This window comes from Scyliorhinus canicula, chromosome 16 (assembly GCF_902713615.1).
Source record: "Scyliorhinus canicula chromosome 16, sScyCan1.1, whole genome shotgun sequence".
NCBI classification, from domain to species: Eukaryota; Metazoa; Chordata; class Chondrichthyes; order Carcharhiniformes; family Scyliorhinidae; genus Scyliorhinus; species Scyliorhinus canicula.
This window is the reverse complement of record NC_052161.1, coordinates 141,351,867-141,374,573: the sequence shown is the minus strand read 5'-3', so window position 1 is coordinate 141,374,573 and position 22,707 is coordinate 141,351,867. Positions and strand designations below refer to the sequence as shown.

The 22,707-nt window shown below is 45.3% G+C and overlaps 2 protein-coding genes across 2 annotated transcripts in view; one reads left to right on the top strand and one right to left on the bottom strand.

The window, feature by feature from the left end:
* LOC119979501 (calglandulin-like) overlaps positions 1-22,707 on the bottom strand; it is a 129,154-nt gene that overhangs the window by 84,775 nt on the left and 21,672 nt on the right. The gene's annotated exons all lie outside the window — the stretch shown is intronic.
* Positions 535-22,707, top strand: part of LOC119979500 (guanine nucleotide-binding protein G(I)/G(S)/G(T) subunit beta-1) — an 82,694-nt gene continuing 60,521 nt past the window's right edge. Inside the window, exon 1 of the mRNA XM_038821809.1 lies at positions 535-736. The gene's annotated coding sequence lies outside the window, so the exon portion shown is untranslated. The remainder of the gene's footprint in view (positions 737-22,707) is intronic.

The following is a 22,707-nucleotide window of genomic DNA, read 5'->3' as shown; positions in this document are numbered from 1 at the left end:
TCCCACAGTCCAAAGATGTGCGGGTTAGGTGGATTGGCCATGCTAAATTGCCCGTAGTGTCCTAAAAAAGTAAGGTTAAGGGGGGGGTTGTTGGGTTACGGGTATAGGGTGGATACTGGGTTTGAGTAGGATGATCATTGCTCGGCACAACATCGAGGGCCGAAGGGCCTGTTCTGTGCTGTACTGTTCTAAATTCTAAAAAATGCACTGGCCCGTCGATATCGCCCCGGTGAAAAAAACAGGCGGTATGTAAATGCAAGTCAGTCTTGCTGGCCTCGGGTCAGTGAGCGAGGCCGCCTGCAGTACCTGAATGGGAGACAAGAGGGCGCTCGGTATGAGGGGGGGGTGGCGGCTACCCCACGTCCTGCGTGCGCGCGCCTCACCCCCTCCTGCGTGCGCGCGCCGGCCGACTGGCGCGGGCCCCCGGCCAGGGGCGCGCGCGCGGGGTTTCCCGCGCGGCCGGCGCAGGGGCGGTGGCAGGGCCGCGCCCATCCGGGTGAGTCTGTCTCCATCTGATGGCCGCGGGTTGGCGCGCTGGCAGCGGCTGAGGGAACCGAACCGGGGGACAGGGAGAGAGACAACAAACCCAACCGTAAAAACATAAAGCAAACGGCGGGAAGGGGGTCAGACATCGCTGGAAGGAGGAATCTGCCGGCTGGGGCCTGAGGAGGGCGAGGAGAAGCCGCCGGAGCCCGGGCTGAGGGCGGTGCTGCTGAGCGGGCCCGAGGAGCTGTAGGTGAGAGAGCGGGAGGGGAGGGGGGAGTCAGCCCCCGGCCCCCACCGCCAGGCCCCCACCCCCCACCGCCAGGCCCCCACCCCCCACCGCCAGGCCCCCACCCCCGCCGCCGCCCCCCACCGCCAGGCCCCCACCCCCGCCGCCGCCCCCCACCGCCAGGCCCCCCACCCCCGCCGCCGCCCCCCACCGCCAGGCCCCCACCCCCGCCGCCGCCCCCCACCGCCAGGCCCCCACCCCCCACCGCCAGGCCCCCACCCCCCACCGCCAGGCCCCCACCCCCGCCGCCGCCCCCCACCGCCAGGCCCCCGGCCCCCACCGCCAGGCCCCCACCCCCCACCGCCAGGCCCCCACCCCCCACCGCCAGGCCCCCACCCCCGCCGCCGCCCCCCACCGCCAGGCCCCCGCCCCCACCGCCAGGCCCCCGGCCCCACCGCCAGGCCCCCACCGCCGCCGCCAGGCCCCCACCGCCGGCCCCCCGCCCCACCGCCGGCCCCCCGCCCCACCGCCAGGCCCCCGGCCCCCACCGCCAGCCCCCGGCCCCCACCGCCAGGCCCCCACCCCCGCCCCCCCCCCCCACCGCCAGGCCCCCACCGCCGGGCCCCCACCCCACCGCCAGGCCCCCGCCGCCGCCCCCCCCCCCCCACCGCCAGGCCCCCACCGCCGGGCCCCCACCCCACCGCCAGGCCCCCACCGCCGGCCCCCACCCCACCGCCGGGCCCCCACCCCCCTCACCGTCGGGGCGGGCGGGAATCCCGCCCGATTAAATGGCGGCCGCCCTCTTCTCCCCCCCCCCCCCCCCCGGACTGGGGCCCCTCCTCACCGCGGGGGCTCCGGCCCTCACCCCGCATTCACTATCAACACCATTCATGTTGATTTTCTTTACCAATAAGTTACCCCCCGTACCCAATTTCCCCCCCCAGTACCCAATTCCCCCCCCCGTACCCAATTCCCCCCCCCCGTACCCAATTCCCCCCCCCCGTACCCAATTCCCACCCCCGTACCCAATTCCCCCCCCGTACCCAATTCCCCCCCCCGTACCCAATTCCCCCCCCCGTACCCAATTCCCCCCCCCGTACCCAATTCCCCCCCCCCCGTACCCAATTCCCCCCCCGTACCCAATTCCCCCCCCGTACCCAATTCCCCCCCCGTACCCAATTCCCCCCCCCGTACCCAATTCCCCCCCCGTACCCAATTCCCCCCCCCCCCCCGTACCCAATTCCCCCCCCCCCGTACCCAATTCCCCCCCCCGTACCCAATTCTCCCCCCCCTACCCAATTCCCCCCCCCCCCCCGTACCCAATTCCCCCCCCGTACCCACTTCCCCCCCCCCCCCGTACCCAATCCCCCCCCCCCGTACCCAATTCCCCCCCCCCGTACCCAATTCCCCCCCCCCCGTACCCAATTCCCCCCCCCCGTACCCAATTCCCCCCCCCCCGTACCCAATTCCCCCCCCCCCCCGTAACCCAATTCCCCCCGTACCCAATTCCCCCCCCCCCCCGTACCCAATCCCCCCCCCCCCCGTACCCAATTCCCCCCCCCCCGTACCCAATTCCCCCCCGTACCCAATTCCCCCCCCCCCGTACCCATTCCCTCCCCCCCGTACCCAATTCTCCCCCCCCGTACCCAATTCTCCCCCCCCCCCCCCCCCCGTACCCAATTCTTCCCCCCGTACCCAATTCTTTCCCCCCCGTAACCCAATTCTCCCACCCCCCGTACCCAATTCTCCCCCCCCCCGTACCCAATTCTCCCCCCCCCCGTACCCGAATTCTCCCCCCCCCCCCCGTACCCAATTCTCTTCCCCCCCCCCCCCCGTACCCAATTCTCTCCCCCCCCCGGTACCCAATCCCCCCCCCCCCGGGTACCCAATCCCCCCCCCCCCCCCGGGTACCCAATCCCCCCCCCCCCGGTACCCAATTCCCCCCCCCGGTACCCAATTCCCCCCCCCCCCGTACCCAATGCCCCCCGTACCAATCCCTCCCCCCACCGTACCCAATTCCCCCCCCTGTACCCAATTCCCCCCCCCCTGTACCCAATTCCCCCCCCCCGTACCCAATTCCCCCCCCCCGTACCCAATTCCCCCCCCGTACCCATTCCCCCCCCCGTACCCAATTCCCCCCCCGTACCCAATTCCCCCCCCCCCGTACCCAATTCCCCCCCCGTACCCAATTCCCCCCCCCCCCCGTACCCAATCCCCCCCCCGTACCCAATCCCCCCCCCCGTACCCAATCCCCCCCCCGTACCCATTCCCCCCCCGTACCCAATTCCCCCCCCCCACCCAATCACCCCCCCCCACCCAATCCCCCCCCCGTACCAATCCCCCCCCCGTACCCAATCCCCCCCCAGTACCCAATCCCCCCCCCCCCAGTACCCAATCCCCCCCCCCCCCAGTACCCAATCCCCCCCCCAGTACCCAATCCCCCCCAGTACCCAATCCCCCCCCCAGTACCCAATCCCCCCCCAGTACCCAATCCCCCCCCCAGTACCCAATCCCCCCCCAGTACCCAATCCCCCCCAGTACCCAATCCCCCCCCATTACCCAATCCCCCCCCAGTACCCAATCCCCCCCCCCCCCAGTACCCAATCCCCCCCAGTACCCAATCCCCCCCCCGTACCCAATCCCCCCCCGTACCCAATCCCCCCCCCCCAGTACCCAATCCCCCCCCCATACCCAATCCCAATTCCCTCCCCCCCCCCAAGTACCCAATTCCCCCCCCCCCCCCCAAGTACCCAATTCCCTCCCCCCGTACCCAATCCCCCCCCCCGTACCCAATCCCCCCCAGTACCCAATTCCAATTCCCTCCCCCCAAGTACCCAATTCCAATTCCCTCCCCCCCCAAGTACCCAATTCCCCCCCCCCAGTACCCAATTCTCCCCCCCCCCCCCCCAAGTACCCAATTCCCCCCCCCCCCCCCAAGTACCCAATTCCCTCCCCCCCCCAAGTACCCAATTCCCTCCCCCCCCCCCAAGTACCCAATTCCCTCTCCCCCCCCAAGTACCCAATTCCCCCCCCCCAGTACCCAATTCCCTCCCCCCCCCCCCAAGTACCCAATTCCCTCCCTCCCCCCCCAAGTACCCATTCCCCCCCCCCCCAGTACCCAATTCCCTCCCCCCCCCAAGTACCCAATTCCCTCCCCCCCAGTACCCAATTTCCCCCTCCCAGTACCCCAATTTCTCTCCCCCCCCCCCCCCCCCCAGTACCCAATTCTCTCTCTCCCCCCCCCCCCCCCCCCCCCCCTCCAGTACGAAATTCCCTCCCCCCAGTACCCAATTCCCTTTCCCCTCCCCCCCTGCTCGGTCCATCCGCTAAAATTCTTTTTCTTTTTCCTTGTTTGCGGTGATCTTTTCTCCATCTCTCTCTCTCTCTCTCTCTCTCTCTCTCTTTTTCACGGAGGACCTCGCCCTGCTCTGTGTTTTTAAAAAAATCCTTTCCCTTCCCTCCAGCCCCTTACTTTTATTGTTCCACAATCTCCCCCCTCCCTCATTGATGGGATTTACAGGATTTTTCAAATCAGACTTCATTCTTCCACCCAGACAGTTAAAGGGATTTACCCCTCGTCCCACCAGATCTGTGATGAACAGGAAGCCGAGTAGGTGGGGTCGTGCTGTTTTTAATTATTCCTCTCTCTCTCTATATATCTGTGTATTTCTTTCTCTTTCTACTGGGCAACCTTTTTTATATTTGTGTGACTGGGTCGAGGAGGGAACGGTTCTTCAAATTGATGTTGAGTCCTTAGTCCCCCAGGTAATGAAGGGGAAGCTGGACTGCTGCTGGACAGTTCTTAACAAAACCCATCTAACGCAGGCACTTTCTTTGCCATCCTTTTGTTACACCAAGATGGTGAAATTGTACAAGAAAGATGCATTGAAAGATTTGATCATTTTGGACCACAATATCCCAGTGCATGTGTACATTATGTATTGCATGAGTGATTTTAAACATCCATCTACCATTTGTATCAGAGAAATTCTAGCATCAAAGCCAGCTGCTGTTCTTCATTCCTCATTCTCCTTTAGATTTGCCACTCCGCTCTTGATTAAAAGAGGGGTAACTAAGTGATCTTGGGTGCCTGCCTGTATATTACTGCAACTTAAAGGTAAATGAGGTCAGAAGGCAGCACCAAGGTGATTTATTTCCTATTCACCTTGTTTGGCATGTCTGTGTTAGAATTGGTGACATTGCTAACAGATATATGTGCAAACACGCATTCCATTTTTTGGTACTGCAGATGATTTAATGTTAATATTGGAGCACTAATTTTTAAAAGCTTTGACTCAACTGATGGACATTGGGAGAAGTTCCTGACATTTAAATTAATTCTATGGAGAAGTTTCTTGGCCTACAGTTTAGTAAATCTAAGAGTACAGCTGATGTGTTTCAGCATGCATGCAGTATTTAATAAATCACCTGTCATGGATCTAACAGTTAACATCTTATAGAATCATGCAATCCCTATAAAGACAAAGAACAGCACTGGAACAGGTCCTTCGGCCCATCAAGCCTGCGCTGATCCAGATTCCTTATTTAGACCGACAAACGATGTGTATCCGTCCATTTCCCGACCATTCATGTATCAAGATATATCTTAAATGTTGCTATTGTGCCTGCTTCCATCACCTCCACTGGGAACGCGTTCCAGGCACCTACCCCCATCTGCGTGAAAAACTTCCCCGCACATCTCCCCATAACTTTCCCCTCTCTCCTTGAAGCTATGTCCCCTTGTAATTGAGTCTTCCACCCTAGGCAAAAGCTTCTGACTGTTCACCCTGTCTATACCCCTCGTAATTTTGTAGACCTCAATCGGGTCTCCCCCTCAGCCTCCAGTGCTGAAGGAGGCCATTTGGCCCATTGAGACTGCGCCAGCCCACCAAAAAAGCGCCCTACCGAGGCCCTATCCCCGTAACCCCACCTAACCATTGGACACTAAGGGCCAATTTGGCATTCACCCAACCTGCACATCTTTGGACTCCAATAAAATCCTTGTGTTCTCTTCAAGAAGTAATTCTGCATTCCTTGTATAATTTAGATGATTGGAAAGTTTGGTAAGCTTTGGGTAACTTCGAGTAGACTTAGTAATTGGGATTTGTAGTACATGGAATAACAGTAATTGAGTTTTGATATATCAAGGCTTAGCACAAACTACTTTTATTACAGTGCAGATTTGCCAAAAGTGGAATGGAAACTATTCGACCCGCCTCTTGGCCAAGGGTTTGTGCAACATAGTGATAGTTTTCTGGAAGTTCATATTTTTATAAATATTTAAATCAAGTTTTGAATATTTAAATGCTGCATTGGGTATACTGCTATATTTTACTTCCTGCTGGTGTTTATTTTATATATTGTTGAAGTGTCCTCTTAAGACTGTTGGTAATTCATTTTGGTAGCTGTCTACATTGTCCATCTTTGCACGATATTTCTATATTTTCATTGCACAAGGAGGGTGGTTTAGATATTCCAAACATTCAATCTGCAAATTATAGCTTGTCTAAAATTGTCTAGGTTTTAATTGTTATAACATTGTATTCCAATCAAATACATTTCCCCCTTTTGTGAGCATTGTAGTTCCATCCTCCTAGCACCTCATTGTATTAACTTTATCATTATGTGTGAAATGGTGAGTTATTCAGCTACATGTTGCATCACAAAGCCAGAGATGATTTCTCCTGGTCTCACTTAGAGTGTGGGCATTGATTATTTTTACTAAATAATGGATGACTTGGAGTTTTGCCCAAGAATACAAAGTGATTGGGGCTCTGATGGCTCCAAGGACTATTCAGCAAGCAGCTTTAGGGATATGGGGATAGAGTTGGGGAGTGGGACTAAATGACCTTCTGCACTGAACTATTCGGATTTTGAACCCTGAGAAGATGTTGCAACCTGAAAGCTGCATTTGACTTTTTGTCTTTTTTTTGCTCAAATGTATTTTGATGTTTTTGTTCCATTAATGCTCATGTTTTCTACATTGCTGTGTACAACTCTCACTTCATACCCAAGAGGCTGACGAGGAGGCCTATTTTTGAGGCTTTTCCCAGAGCTGCTGATTAAACAACCATCAGGAAGTATACCGGAGTGGTTTCAGATTCCGAATTATGTCCCTTTTATATTTTGAGTTATATCTTCCCTTTGGTATACAGACCATGATCATGGGAGAGGCAATAGTCATTTCGGCGCCACATCTTATTTCACTGTTCAATTGGACCAAGGTGAAACTACAATACTTAAGCTCCAATTGCCCACATTTGGTCTATGCCCCTCAACATGCTTTCCTAATCACTGTTAATGCAACTCCAATCTCAACTCACCCATAGCCGCTGCTTTTGGGGAGAGAATTCCAAACTTTCACTACTTTGTTTAAAACAACTTTGATTCCACTCTTCAATGGTCTAACTTTTAATTTTGACCCTGCAATCCCAATTATCATGCTGGTAAATCTGAATTGTACTCCTGTAAGGCCAGTGTGTTTGAGGTGCTTTGCCCCAAACTGAACACAGTGCTCCAGGTGTGGCCTGATCAAGACTCCTTATTCCTTCCTCTCCATGTGTTGCAGTCCCCTTGAGACAAACGGCAATATTCCATTGGAATTTTTGATCTGTATTTGTACCTGTTAGCGATTTGTGTAAATTGTTTTTAAATTTGTATACATTAATATCTCATTCTCCAGTTTCCTAGTCTCTCACCATTGAGTAAACTGATATTTGAGATCTTGCTATTTCTTTGTGCAATAATTTGAAGTACCAACAGATTTTAAATTCTAATGTCCTTATTACTGGCAATACAATTAACTGGTATGGGGAAATACTTGGGCATTAATCTTAATATTATGTGGCAATTTCCTCGATGAAGATGTGCATGTATTGTACGTAAAAATCCCAGTAAACAGTATGAAATTTATTGAAGTAAAGAAATGAGGAGCAGGAGCACTTGTCATGCCAGTTGTGTATATGTTATCTGTTTGTCCACTTTCACATCTAAACCGAAACAATAATACAATGTCTCCTCATGTAAGAAATTTCCATTCTGACTTGGAAAATATTTAAGTTCTAGCATTATTGTGAACAAGTTTTTAATAATTTATATTTTTAATTAACTGCCGTATGGTTCCTTAATTATATGATGTGGACTGCTTTTGCAAGTGTGCAAGGCGCAAACTGAAGTGTCCATAGGCTGATGGAATGGGCAGACAAATGAGAGTACTGTGAAGTGATGCATTTTAAGAAGTCATAGTCATAGAGTCATAGAATGAGGAAAGACAATACAAGCTTAATGGTATACTTTTAAAGAGGGGTGCAAGGATAAAGAGACCCGTGGGTGTTTATGCACAATTTCCTTGAAAATGGCAGGATGGTCAGCAAAGCAGTTAATAATAAAATGGATCTTGGGTTTTATGAATAGAGGCTTGGTATATAAATGTCAGGAAATTGAGCTAACCTTTCATAAAATATTAGTTTGACTCCAGCTGAAGTATTGTGTCCAATGCTGTTGGAAATCATGAAAAATTTAGGTGAAGAACATAAAGAGAAACCATTTTCTGTGACTGAAGGGTCAATAACAAAAGGACATGCTTCTGAGGTGTCAGCAAAGAGCAAGAGGCAACATGAAATTATGCAGCAGGTGGGTAGGATTTAGACTGAAGCACCTGATAGGATGGTGCTCATAAATTCAGTTGTAGCTTTAATAGGAAGGTTAGATAAACACTTGGAGGTAAAAATTGCAGTGATATGGGGAAAGAGTTAGTGCTGGAATAAACTGGGTTGCTCTTTGAAAGCTGTGTTTTGATGGCTTAATTACCTGACATTCTAATCAATAAAGTGGTAATCTTGTAGATTTAGGGCATGTTTCACACTAGGGTGAAGTGGGATTTGCACTTCACATTGAGCCACTTTGGATTGAAGTGTGTGATGGAGGTACTGAAGTTGTGTGTCCTAGTAATTGGTTTAGCAACATTGGTAAACCTGCCCCACAGTGATGTTATATTACTGGATTAATGTTCAGGGGTTTAGTCTAATAATCCAGAGAATGCAAATCATACCACTGCAGTTCTAGAAATTTGAAGTCAGTTAAAAATATATATCTATAAAAATCCAACTGCTTCACTAGCATCCTTTTCGGGAAGGGAATCTGTCATCTTTACCTAATCTAACCTTTTTGTGGCTCCAGTTATAGCGTGATTGACTCTTCCCTGCTCAGTTATTCTATTCTAATATCAAGCCTGAGGGATGGACAATAACTGGCAGCTTTGCCAGTGGTATCCCCATCCTAAAAATGAATTTTAAGTGGCATGTACTTTGGAGTAAAAATTAAACTGCTGGATTCTGTTCACTTATGGACGAGTGATTGTTGACTTAAAAGCAAGGTTAGAATCATTTACTTTGTAGTTAAAAATTGTATCCAGTTGACACAGCCCAAGATATTTGGAAAAATATATTTTTAATGACACTTGTAAAACGTCATGTGTTTTTGGCCATTCAGCCGTAACCGGCTAATGTATTGGAGTTATCTTTTGATCTCCCCCCCCCCCCCCCCCCCAGCCTGGTGGGTTCAAATCGTATTGAATACTGAGTTAGCACCATGAGTGCTGTAATTGCCTTTAGCAGCCCTGATGAGGGAGAAAAAAAATGGTCACAATGGGGAGGCACTGACATAGTGATATTGTCACTGGACTAGTAACCTAGAGTAAGCCCTGGGGATCTCAGTTTGAATCCTGCCATGTCAGATTGTGACATTTCGATTCAATAAAAATCTGGAATTAAAAAATCTAATGACCATGAAACCCATCTGGTTCACTAATGTCCTGTGGGGAAAGAAATCTGCAGTCCTTACCTGGTCTGGCATACATGTGACTGCAGACCCACAGAAATGTGGTTCTCTCAAATGCCTTCTGAAATGGAGGGCAGTTAGAGACAGGGAATAAATGCTGGGCCAGCCAGTGACATTCGCGTCCCGTAAATAAATTTCTAAAACATAACTGTTTTTCATCAAAATCCACTAATCCATTGTGAAGACGGGACTGTGATTTAGATACCACCTGAATTAAGAATGAGTAGGAAAATATTTGAAGATAAATATTCTTTCTGGACTACATCCCAGATTTAAAGCTTTTATTCTGGATTTACTAAGCGTAATTCCATCTGAATTCAATTATATTTGCAGGTTCATTGTTGACTGTACTCAAATATAGACATTTAAAGTTCTTTGTGATGTTTACATCAGGTTATTTGTCCAAGTAAAGGTTATTTCTGTGTCATGATGAAATTTGAAATGGAGTGTATGTTCTTGTAGGATGCACATCTGATAAGGATCAAGATCTTGCGTGCATACTTTGGGGGATTCAATTAAAATAATTGTGTGGTAGAAATTTTATAGCTTCAGGATTATGTTGTGCCCTTGTGCTTAATTTACGTAAATTATTTTCCTAGCCTGTTTTTGCATTTAAAAAATTCTGTTAAAATAAATCTGTGGTGTACTTTATTTCAGTTGTGAAGCAGCAGCAAAAAGTGCCATTTTGGCTTCCATTAGACTGGTGGGTTGTTAGTCATGTAAACCATATGTTGCCTACTAAATATTTAGTAAAATATGGTCCTAATTCTGCGTTAGGCAAACTCTAGCTTTTAATCCTGATTACATGAAATCACTCGCAAAAAGTGAGTTTTAAACTGATCCTGTTTTCAAAATCCCCATTACAGTTAATCATGTTGGCATGCAGGGCTGTGAACCTACTTTGTGAGTCTCCATTTCCTTTAAAAGTGTATTAATTTTAAGCTGATTATTATGGAATAATTTGTCATATGCACAGATGTCCTTGTTTTTCTCTGGGCCTCCTGTGCCAGGAGAGATATTTTTTCCGCCAGAATCAGGGAGGTGGTTAGCTGAGCTTGTTAGTGCATTGCTTCCATTGGAACCAGGCAAGCTATTGTCAGTGTTTCTCCCCACAGGCAGGAAATGGATGGCTGTTCCAGGCGAACTGTCTGCGTGCCATCATTTAAAGCTATTTAAAACTATATATGTGGTGGAGCACTAATGCATTGATAGGATTTTATTGTACAGTTGCTCAACTCGCATATAAGGAGACAATGCAAACTGAAGCAAACTATGTTTTTAAATATACAAGATTAGCAATTTCAGGTATCTTCATTTTTAATATAGAATACAGTGACAGTTAAGTGTTAATGTCTGGTTCACATTCTTTGCAAGTTAAATTATAATTTGCATTGATACAAAAGATTTGAATATGAATCTCACTACTTTCAAAAAACAGAAATCTGGTTTGTCACAGTAAAAGGTTGTTTGAATGAAGGATGAATGACCAAAATAGTTGGGAGAGGAAGGGAAGAGAAACCTATTCCTTCAGCCAGTAATGAAGCAATGGTAAAGAGGTTGGTGACCTCTTTAATGCAATGCAGTGCACAACTATGAACTCCAGAGCTGATTTTGATTTCATGCCAGTTACTAGTTCTTTGGGAGTACTAAAGTGAGTGTTATAATGCATTTAGCAGCAATGCATGAGACACATTGGAAACAAACTAAATAGCTCTCTTTTCTGTGTGCTCCCTGATTCTGCATAAAAGGAATAACCATTTCAAAGTGAATGGTGCAGTATTTTTGGAAATCTTTTGATGGAGTAAACCAGTCAAAATTTTTAGTGGAAATGTTTACAATTTTTGTCCGTTATTTTGCTCGATTATTTTTACACACCTTGCATGCAATTTTGAGATTAAATAACTTCTGATGTGCATGAATTCAGTTCAGCCAGTTCGTGGTGGTTAACTAGGAGCAAGGGCTTTCATCGCCTTTTCTCTCATCTTGACATTCTGGAGCCAATTATAATACCACTAAGGTGTTTTTATTTTTGAGATGTGGACAAAGCTGTGATGGAAAATGTTTATTGCCCATCTGTATTTGCCCTGAGAGCATTGTGTGTCAACAACATAAGAGAATGGAGTCACATGTAGGTCAGACCAGGGAGGGGTGGCATGTTCCTTTTCCTGAATGATTGTGAACAATCTGACGGCTTTCATAGTGTTAGCTGCCGTGTCCTGATTTATTGAATTCAATTTACTATTTACCATAGTGAGAGTTGAACCTCTGGATTGCTAGTCCCAGCACCATAATCAGTTGGCTGTCATTCCCATTTTTAAAAACCATCCTCCACATTGCGTGGTGAGTTTTAACATGATTACCTTACTTAGCACAGGATTAATACCGACCAAGGAATATTTCTAAGTCGTACAAGTTAATGGTGTCTGATTCACTGCTTTTGAATCAAGAAAGCAGAATTCTGGTTCTGCACAAATTTTTAAAATCTGATTTTTAAGGTCTACACTGACCCTGAAGCAAACTGTACCATCACTACTACTTCAAGACTTTTGGTTCACTTTGTAGGTCAGATACTGACTAAACTTATGCTGCATTTAGACTACAACTGCATTATTGGTGTAGTTTTGCACCAAGGCTGCAATTGAAATTGCACCGTTAAATGGTTCCAGCTGATAAATGAAATTCTAAATGTTGGAAAGAGGCTGGAGTATAATAATCACTTATTGTCACAAGTAGGCTTCGGTGATGTTACTGTGAAAAGCCCCTAGTCTCCACATTCCAGCGTCTGTTCGGGGAGGCTGGTACGGGAATTGAACCTGCGCTACTGTAATTGTTCTGTGTTGAAAGCCAGCTATTTAGCCCACTGTGCTAAACCAGCCCCCAGTTTGATCTTGCACAAAACTTAGTACAGTGAGCTAATGTTTTCAACTTTTTTGAGTGGGATTCTTTGCAAATAGTTTTATACTACCAGAAGTGGGCTACAGATATCGGCACAATTGAGGACCTTCAGTTCTGTCAGCTTCCTAAGACAAGGCTGTGATCTTGCCGAAAATGTTATAGTATCGAAATGTGCTTTACAAAAACAGCTGACAAGGGAAGGGGAAAAAACAGACAGTAGTAAGTGAGGGAGTTTTGCAAGAACATTATCAAGATAGAGTATGGGGGAGCTTTGCTCTGCTATTTTTCCGAAATGATCAGGAAATCTTTGAAACTACAATAAGAAAATGGAAATATTGCATTCCCCAGTTCTGACATATTTCAAGTTGATTTGTTCAAAGTTTCTCCAGAGAGTCTTAAATTATAGCTCAGTGGGTCAAATCGCTGGCTTTTCAAGCAGGCCAGCAGCACGGTTCGATTCCCGTACCAGCCTCCACGGACAGGCGCAGGAATGTGGCGACTAGGGGCTTTTCACAGTAATTTCATTGAAGCCTACTCGTGACAATAAGCGATTTTCATTTCATTTCATAATTATTTTTAATCCTGACTGGCCTCGCATTCTATCCTCCATAAATTTGAGATCATCCAAAACTTTGCCCGTTTCTTTATTTGCAGCTATGCCTACATGCTTGCTGACCTACATTGGCTCGTGGTCAAGCAGCTTCTTGATTTTAAAATTCTCATCCTTACCAAATCCCTCCAAGCCTTCCTTCCCTATCTCACTCCACCATTTGCCTGATCCCGAAGCCTGAGTATTCCCTTCCCAAGCGCCAAGCTCCATATAAATATAAACTAATGTTGTGGTAAATTGACCAGTCAATATCTAACCTCAGTTTACTTGGGATTCATTTTGAAACCCCAGAACCTGTTTGGATAGCTCTTAATGCAATTAATTTTATTTTTTTGAAGATCCGTTTTATTCAAAAAGTCAACTCTATACTTGCTGGGCAGCACGGTGGCCTAGTGGTTAGCACAACTGCCTCACAGCGCTGAGGTCCCAGGTTCGATCCCGGCTCTGGGTCACTGTCCGTGTGGAGTTTGCACATTCTCCCCGTGTCTGCGTGGGTTTCGCCCCCACAACCCAAAAATGTTCAGAGTAGGTGGCTTGGCCACGCTAAATTGCCCCTTAATTGGAAAAAATAATTGGGTAATCTAAATTTATTGAAAAAAAAACTCTATACTTGCTGTAGTTATGTTGAAACTGTAGTTATGTTGAAGCTGCCATTCAGCAGCGGTAGTAAAGTGTATTACAATCTCAATCCAGACCCCAACAGTGACTAGGATACTGGACCGAAACCCCGATATTTTAGTTTATTTTATAAGACTGTGCAGAAAGAATGATTCGCTGAAGGAGTGATTGCATGAAGAAATTGGGATTTAGTATTTTTTAAACGAAACTTTGTTGTGAATACAATATTAACTTTTTTAACTTCACACCCGAAAATAACAGCATACCCCCTTAAACATTACTATGCAATTTCACATCAAACAACAAAGAAAAAACATACAGCTCTCAATCTCTCAGTGTTGGAGAATTGTGGATTCCCAGTGTCGGGCAGATCAGAATTTAACTGTTATCTCCAAAATTTTCTCACTGCTTCTAAAGCTTTTCAAAATGTCTCTCTGCTGGCACCATCCAGCAATGACATCACCCCCCCCAAGCTGGAAAACAAATAACTCTTCAGGCTACAAAGCACATAACATCCCAGGGACTTTCCCAGTCAAACCACAGTCCATTAGCCCAGACTGAAAAACGCATTCCTTTGTCACACCTTCTGGCTGCTGAAAGCACCCAGGTCCTTCAAAACAATTCTATTTTAAAAAGCATGACTATTGCAGTCAACCTCACTCTAACCTAATGGCTTTTAACCCTTATATTGCCCAATACGTAAATTCCAATATTCCTAAAGTCTTCCATTCATCACAAGTATTTTCTCTTGCGGGTGACTTTATAACTTGGCAAATGGATATCTTTATTTTCAAAAAACACTTTCCTGAAAGTACACTCATAATCTAACAGGGTCATTTAATTTTTCATCAGACTGCCAAGAGGCAAAGTGGTTGCAGGGTGTGTTCCATTCTTCAGTGATAGCCCATGTGAGTACAGACAATTAAAAACAAAAGTAAATTCCATACATTTCCAGCAACGTATAGCCATTTCTGTATGTCAACCTAACCAATGAAGAGTGCTACGCCATTTTTCCATGTTGTGGTATCATGTCAAAAGCAGATTCCCATCTGATACAAGGTTTATATACATGTTTTCCAATAGGAACTGCTGGATAGCAATATAAATCCTAACTATTTTCCCCAAACTACCTTGAGAGCTGCTGAGAAATACAATGTGTGGTTTGTATCTTGATCGGCAAAAATCAGATTGTGCATTTTGAAGTGGTATGTAGGTAATTTATTTCATATTTAAATAATGGTTGGTAGGTCACGTTGCATTTCAAAGTACACTGAGTCCTCTTGTCAGTTTATCCATAGGATGTTTTTCCCTGTATATTTATATTTACCTGCAGTACCTGTTTGGGGGTGGGAAGAATTGTTGGGGAGGAAATGTGATGGGAGATTTAGACATCCAAAGAGAGGCCAAGGCATCAGAGGAGTATAGTAATATGAATGAAGGCAAAGAGAATGGATCATGAAGGAACAGTTTAACAAAAAATGTACATCTGCAAATAAGGTTGCAGGAAATAGAAGTAAAAAATGATAACTAAAAGTTATTTATCTGTATTAAGATCGCTGAACTAATAGCAGAGAGGTAAATGATTTCGATCTGATCACCATTTCAAAGACATGATTACAAGGAGGTTCGGAAATTTTTCCAGGGTACGCAGTATTTCAGAAAGACAGATAAAATGGCAAAATAGATGGGGCAGCTTGATGGTAAAGGATTACACAAGAACTTTGTAGGGCAGGGATCTGGCCTCATAATGATCTGGAATAGAAATAGCAATAGTCAGAAAACACTGGTGGGCATATAGGTACCTCTAATAATTAGACAGTTGGACAGAGCATTAAACAAGAGATCATTGGAGCTTGTAAAAAAGGCATGTAATAAACGAGGGGGCTTTAATCTTCATATTAACCGGACAATCACAAGTTTTTCAGTGACTGCTTCTTGGGCCAATATTTTTTGGAACCAATTAGGAATGAAATGATCTTGGACCTAGTATTGTGTAGGATTAATTAGTAATATAGTCAAAGATTCTCTGGGAAATAGAGATCATACTTCCACTGAATACCATTAATTTTGAGAGTGACATACTCCAATCACAACCCAGAATCATAAAATCAAACACAGCCAATTACACAGGTAATTGGGGAGAACTGGCTAAGGTAGATTGGATAAATAGACTAAAATGCATGGCTGTAAATGAACAGTGGGAAACGTTTAAAGAAACAAGTCAAAATGTCCACCAATAATAGATACCATGAAAAAATAAAATCTCACCCAAGAAAGACCCATCTGTGACTCACTCATGAAGTTAAGGATAGTATTAGATTCAAATAACAGGATTACAATATTGGAAAAATAGTTTGGATGTCAGGGGATTGGGAGTGTTTTCAAAACCAGCAAAGGGCAACCACCAAGTTGATTTTTAAAAAAAAAAGGGGGGGAACAATTGACTGAGTAAAGTAGCCAGTAATATAAAAACAGATTGCAAGAGCAGCTAAAATTAGCGTTGGTTCATTTAGAATCAGGAACATGGGGAATGAGGAAATCGCAGAGGCATTGAACAAATATTTGGTATCTGTCACAGTAGAAGGCAAGTTTAATTCCAGCAATGGGTGGTACATTAGGGGCGAAAAAGAGTAAGGAGCGGGCAGCACTCTGGCGCAGTAATTCCGTGTTTACATGGGTTTCACCCCCACAACCCAAAGATGTCCAGGTTATTTTTTTTAAATAATAATAATTTAGAGTGCCCAATTATTTTTCTTTTTCCAATTAAGGGGCAGTTTAGCGTGGTCAATCCACCTAGCCTGCACATCTTTCGGTTGTGGGGGTGAAACCCATGCGAACCTGGGGGGAAATGTGCAAACCCCGCACGGACATTTGAACCCGGGTCCTCAGCGCTGCAGTCCCAGTGCTAACCACTGTGTCACATGCTGCCCTCTGGCCATGCTAAATTGTCCCTTAATTGGAAAAAATGAATTGGGTACTCTAAATTTACTTTTTTTAAAGCGTTACAGATTAGGGAAATTAATATCTAAAATGTGAAAAATCTCCAGGCCTGATGATCTGCACCCTAGGTTCTGAAGGGGATGGCTGCAGAGATAGTGGATATGTGGCTATGATTTTCTAGAATTCATTGGAATTTGGCAAATATTGCTCTGCTTTATAAGATGTGGAGATGCCGAAGTTGGACTATACTGCTTTATAAGAAAGAAGGAAGATAGAAAACAGGGAACTACAGTCCAATTAGTCTTAACATCGGTTGTTGGGCAAATCCTGGAATATATTATTTAGTGTTAAAATGCACTTGGAAAAGCATAGCATGATTAGACCATGTCAGCATGGGTTTACTAAAGGGAAATCCTGTTTTAAGAAGTTAATTGGAGTTTTTAAGGATGTAACTAGTAAGATAGATAAAAGCAAACCAGTAATCCAGTGGATTGCCAAAAGGCTTTCGATTAAAGAGCCACACAAGGGCAGCACGGTGGCGCAGTGGGTTAGCCCTGCTGCCTCACGGCGCTGAGGTCCCAGGTTCGATCCCGGCTCTAGGTCACTGTCTGTGTGGAGTTTGCACATTCTCCCCGTGTCTGCATGGGTTTCACCCCCACAACCCAAAGATGTGCAGGGTAGGTGGATTGGCCACATTAAATTGCCCCTTAAGTGGAGAAAATTAATTGGGTATTCTAAATTTATAAAAAAGAAAAAAAAAGAGCCACACAAGGATAATGGGCAAGAAGAGTGCACACGGAGTTGAAGGTAATATATTGCCATGGATAGAGGATCAATTAATAGATAGCAAAGAGTGGGCATAGACGGGACTTTTTCAAGTTAGCAGATAGTGAATAATGAAGTATCACAAGGATCAGTGGCGGGCCCTCAGCTATTTACAATCTATATTAATAAACTAGATGACTAGGGTAATGTATCTACAAGTTTAACAATGAAACAAAACTAGGTGGGAAGGTCATCCAAGGGTAGGAGACAGGCTGCAAAGAGATATACACTGGTTGTGAGTGGGCAACGAGATGGTTGATGGATTGTGATGGTAAGTGTGAAGATATTCACTTTGGTCGAAAGAATAGAAGAACTGAATCTTTTTTAAACTGTGAAAAACTTGTATGTGTTAATGTTCAAAGTGACTTGGGTATGCTCCTACAAGGAACACAGACAGTTAACATACAGGTACCGCAAACATTGAAAAAGCAAAATGGAATGTTAGCCATTATTGCAAGGCGATTGGGGTACAAGAGTAAGTCTTGCTCAAGGTGTACATGGTTTTTGTGAGACCACATCTGGAATACTGTGTACAGTTCTGGTCTCCACATTGTGAGAAAAGATTCGCTGGCATTGGAGATTGTACTGTGAAGGTTCACTAAATTGGTCCCTGGAGTGAGAGGATTGACCTTTGATAGGCTCAGCAAATTGGATCTATTTTCTCAGTTTAGAAAACTGAGGTGATCTCATTGAAACATACAAGATCCTGTTGGTAAGGCAATCTTAAAACACAGGCGCAGTCTCAGAATAAGGGAGCAATCATTTAGGATTGAGATATCAGGAAATGACTTCACTCAAAGGCTTGTGAATTATTTGGAATTCTTTGGCCAGAGTGTTGTGGGGGCTGGTTACGCCCACTTAGCTAGATCTGGTTCCGTGATGCAGGGCAAGGCCAGCAGTGCGGGTTCAATTCCCGTACCGTCTTGAGGTTATTCATGAAGGCCCTGCCTTCTCAATCTTGCCCCTCATCAGAGGTGTGGTGATCCGCAGCTTAAATCACTACCTATCAGCCAGTCAGCCCCCCACCCGCAAAGGGGAAAACAGCCTATGGTCACCTGGGACTAAGGCGACTTTACATTTACCTGGGATGCTCCATTATTTAATACATTTAAGGCTGAGGTAGACAGATGTTTTGGTGTCTCAGAGAATCAGGAGTATGGTGAATGGGCAGAGAAGTGGTGTTGATTCCAAAGAGCAGCCGTGACCATCTGAAAGGCAGAGCAGGTTTGATGGGTCATATGTCCTACTTCGAACACAATGTTTTGCCTTATTTCAGCAAAATCCTGAAGTATCAATGTTTATTCAGAGGTACAGGTTAGGTGGATTGGCCATGCTAAATTGCCCTTAGTGTCCAAAAAAAGGTTAGGTGGGGTTACAGGGATAGGGTGGAGGTGTGGGGCTTAAATGGGGTGCTCTTTCCAAGGGTTGGTGCAGATTCGATGGGCCGAATGGCCTTCTGCGCTGTAAATTCTATGTTCTATTCAGAGATGAAGAAACCGTACCTGTACATGTAGGTGTATCTCTGGGTTTGAAAATCAAACCAAATCCCTCTCCAATTGGGAACACCCCCGCCCCAAATTTAAAATAGGAGGTGCTAACATTTAATGCATTCTCCAGAATCCGACTTCTTCAAGCTCTTCAAACACTCCCTGCCGCATGCCAACTCCCTTGCTGAAGTGGCTTCCTTGCTCCCCTCTTCTTGTCGTCCACCTTGATCCATCTGCTAAGTTTGCTTGATTTGAAGATTGCACTTTGTTTTATGGTGTACAGTGTCATAGATCAGCTAGTGGTTTTAAAAACATATTAATCCTGTTTGTTCCTGTTCTTGATTTTGTTTTTTTCTGATTGCATTGGGAATTGTGTTGGTTACAGCAGCATTTAATTCTGATTGCTGAAGACATCACTTAGCTGCATTGTGCTAAATTCCTATCTCAGTACAGATGTGTGGACCCAGATTGCCATATGTTTAGATGCATCAGTATTGCAAACCAAACAATGGTCATCTGACTAATTAAATTTAAACTAACCATCTCAATCTTAATGTAATGGAATTCTGAGACTATTGTAAAACTGATTTTGGCTTGCATTTGAGTTTTCCGAAAGGTAAACTTTTGTTTGGACTATTTATTATTTCCACTTGCCCCATCTCCCACAGGATTCCATTGATTGCACTGCCCTCCAGCACATCACTAAACTAGCTGTTCCCACAATGAGTAACCTGGATATGCTATATATGTAAATGTTACATTTTTAAGCACAACTCCGACAAGCAACAAAGGAGATTGGGGGATTTTTAATGCTGTCTGATCCTTTTTAAATGAGGTATTTGGAATACAAGGACAGGAATGTGCATCATTTCAACTGGTTAATTTTTTCTATTCCGAGCATTCTGCAGAGCAGCCATTTTGTGCTTTTCTCAGCATGTGGAAAATTAAGACATTATGTTAATCAGAAACTTTGTAAAGTCTTCAATTTTACGTATTAGATTGTCCACTTGCTCTCATTTGACTAAAAATGGGCTGATCTTGGTTGCGGTGGTACGGTATACTGGATACCCTGAAGATGATTTCAGTTGTCTGATTGTGTGCTGCACCTCATTGCAATTTGTAAATCCAGGTTTGAACCAAATTCCTAATTCACTACTTCAGTGAATTTATGAAACCATTCTTCAGTCATCTTTCGGAACCTTAATTTTACCTTTAATGCAAAATGTGTGCATTTAGTTTTGAGATTGTGTGCTTGTGCTTATTGAAAATGCAGGTGGGATTCCAGGTTTAATTTGTGTAGTAGTTATAACTTGAGGGACCAGTGTTATAACCCCCTGAGGACGTGAGCATTTTGCACTGTTAGAATATTACAACATTAGCATTCAGGTTTATGCAGAAAATACGGATTAAAGATTTTTGTTTTCTGTTTATAAAGACTACTGGTGCTGGGTTGTGTATAGCTTTGAAGGAAGCATTTTGGTGCCAAGTTGTTTTGAAGTTCTTTAGTATGAATTCATGCCTTGCATCTGTGTAGATGTGATGGGTGTGGCTTCCTTGAAACTACACAAAGGAAAAACAGCACTCTGCCTTTTTAACTGCATTAGCTGGAACAGAAGTGCATTTAGATCCCACCGCATATATGATGTCTGATCAAATCTGATCTGTTTACACTATAGAAATGTTGAAAGTATTCATGTGGTTCTTGAGACTTACTAAGTAATTACATTGGAAGCAGTGGAAACTGTTAAACTAGTTCAGAATACGTTGGTATCTGAAGACTTTGGGTTTACTAAGTGCATTTTAATGAAAGTTTAAGACACATCTCGACAGACATACTCAGACATAAATGGAGTTAATAATTCGGGTAACCAGTTGTCTGATAGTATACAAATAATTGGATTTTCAGTCTACTTGAACTTTCCAAATGGTGATTAGGTTAATTTTGCAAGGATCCAAATAACCTGAATGTACTAATATGCAATAATACACAATAGAGATAGGGTTCCCCTTGGCCTCACCCCACCAGCCTCCGCATTCAGAGAATCATCTGTCAACTCCAGCATGATGCCACCACTAATCACATCTTCCCTGCACTACCCCGTTAGCATTTCGCAGTGAATGTTCCCACTGGGATATAGTCCACTCCTCCATCACCCCTACACCTTATCCTCTTCCCACGGCACCTTCCCATGCAATCGCAAAAGGTGTAACACCTGCCCCATACCTCCATGCTCACTATCCAAGGGGTTAAACACACCATTTCAAGAGAGACAGCGCTTCACATGCACCTCATTCAATCTGGTCTGTTGCATTTTCTGATATGCGGTCGACTCTACTTTGGAGAGACTAAACGCAGTGGGGGTGGCTGCTTTGTAGAACACCTTCGGTCCGTCCGCATGCAGGATCCAGACCTTCCTGTCGCTGCCATTTCAACTCACCGTCCTGCACTCATGTCCACATATGTCTTTAGCCTGCTGCAATGTTCCAGTGAAGCACAGCGCAAGCTGGAGCGTCAGCACCACCTCTTCCAATTAGGCATGACACAGACTTCTGGACTTATGAGTTCAACAGCTCACTCCTCTACCTTCACCCCATTTTTATTTCTATCATTTACTTTATTTTTCTTCCATCAATTTGTTTTTCCCTCACCATTGTGTCCCCCACCCCACCTGGGTCATCTGTTGCCTGTTCCTATTAGTCCTTTGACACACTGCTTACTTTGTTCTGCCAGTAACACATCCTAATCTCTTAATGTGCACACTTCCTAGCCTTAATCACCTCCTTTGTCTTTCTGTCCACAACATCTTTGCCAATCTCCACCTATCGCTGGCTCTCTACCCAGCCCCACTTCCCCCTCCCCCCAAACAACAGTATAAATCTGACCCTATTTCCAGTTCTTTCCATCGGTAGTCGTCCAAACTGCCTCCTCTCTCCACAGATGCTGTCAGACCACTAAATTAGTGTACTGTATTATGCTCAATGTGGTTTCAAATTCATTCAGGAGTATGGATATTTATACTTGAATTTAAGTTCTGCATGGGGGTACATTAGATTTAATCTCCGTTATTGTTACATATGAATATTGAGGTTTCTGTCGTGACCCTCGTTGAGTTCTCAATTATCCACATTTGCTGCCAAATCGTTGTGACATCGCCTTGTGGCAAAGTAAAGATACCGAGTTGATTGAAAATCAACAGAATTTGTTCAGCAATTTGCTCACCCTCCCCCACCCAAGAGTGTAACGAAGCTGCAGCATCTGCGCATTAGTTACCAATTAAACACGCTGCGGAAAGTGATAGTTGCTACTTAACATAAAGTGATGGTTGCTACGTAACATGTAGAGATCTATGTTCATGCAATGTGACTTGATCTCTCCAGCCCAGAAAAGGAACAGTTCAGACTGCAGAATTTCACTTCTACAGGTAGTAAATTTTTGCACTAGATTAAAAGTTATTTCTTTCTTTTTCGGTTCTTCCTCTTAATCTAAGCTTTCCCTTTCTGACTCTAGTTCACCCCATTTCCTCATTTGTCATTTCTGTTTCGTAATCCTTAACTAAGTACCAGATGCTCTGTTATCAGTTTATGCTTCCAAAACCTTGCAGTAAAAATAATGATCAAACTTGAAGGATGTGGGGAAAATAGAATTCTGCAAGATGGCCTACTCCAGTGGAATCTGAGGTACGTTCTTTAACATAAATTTGATCTAGGCTGATGAGTGAACTCTGCAATCGAGGCACTTGATTTTTGTTGAAGACAGGGGATCGGGAAATCGTGCGAGAAAC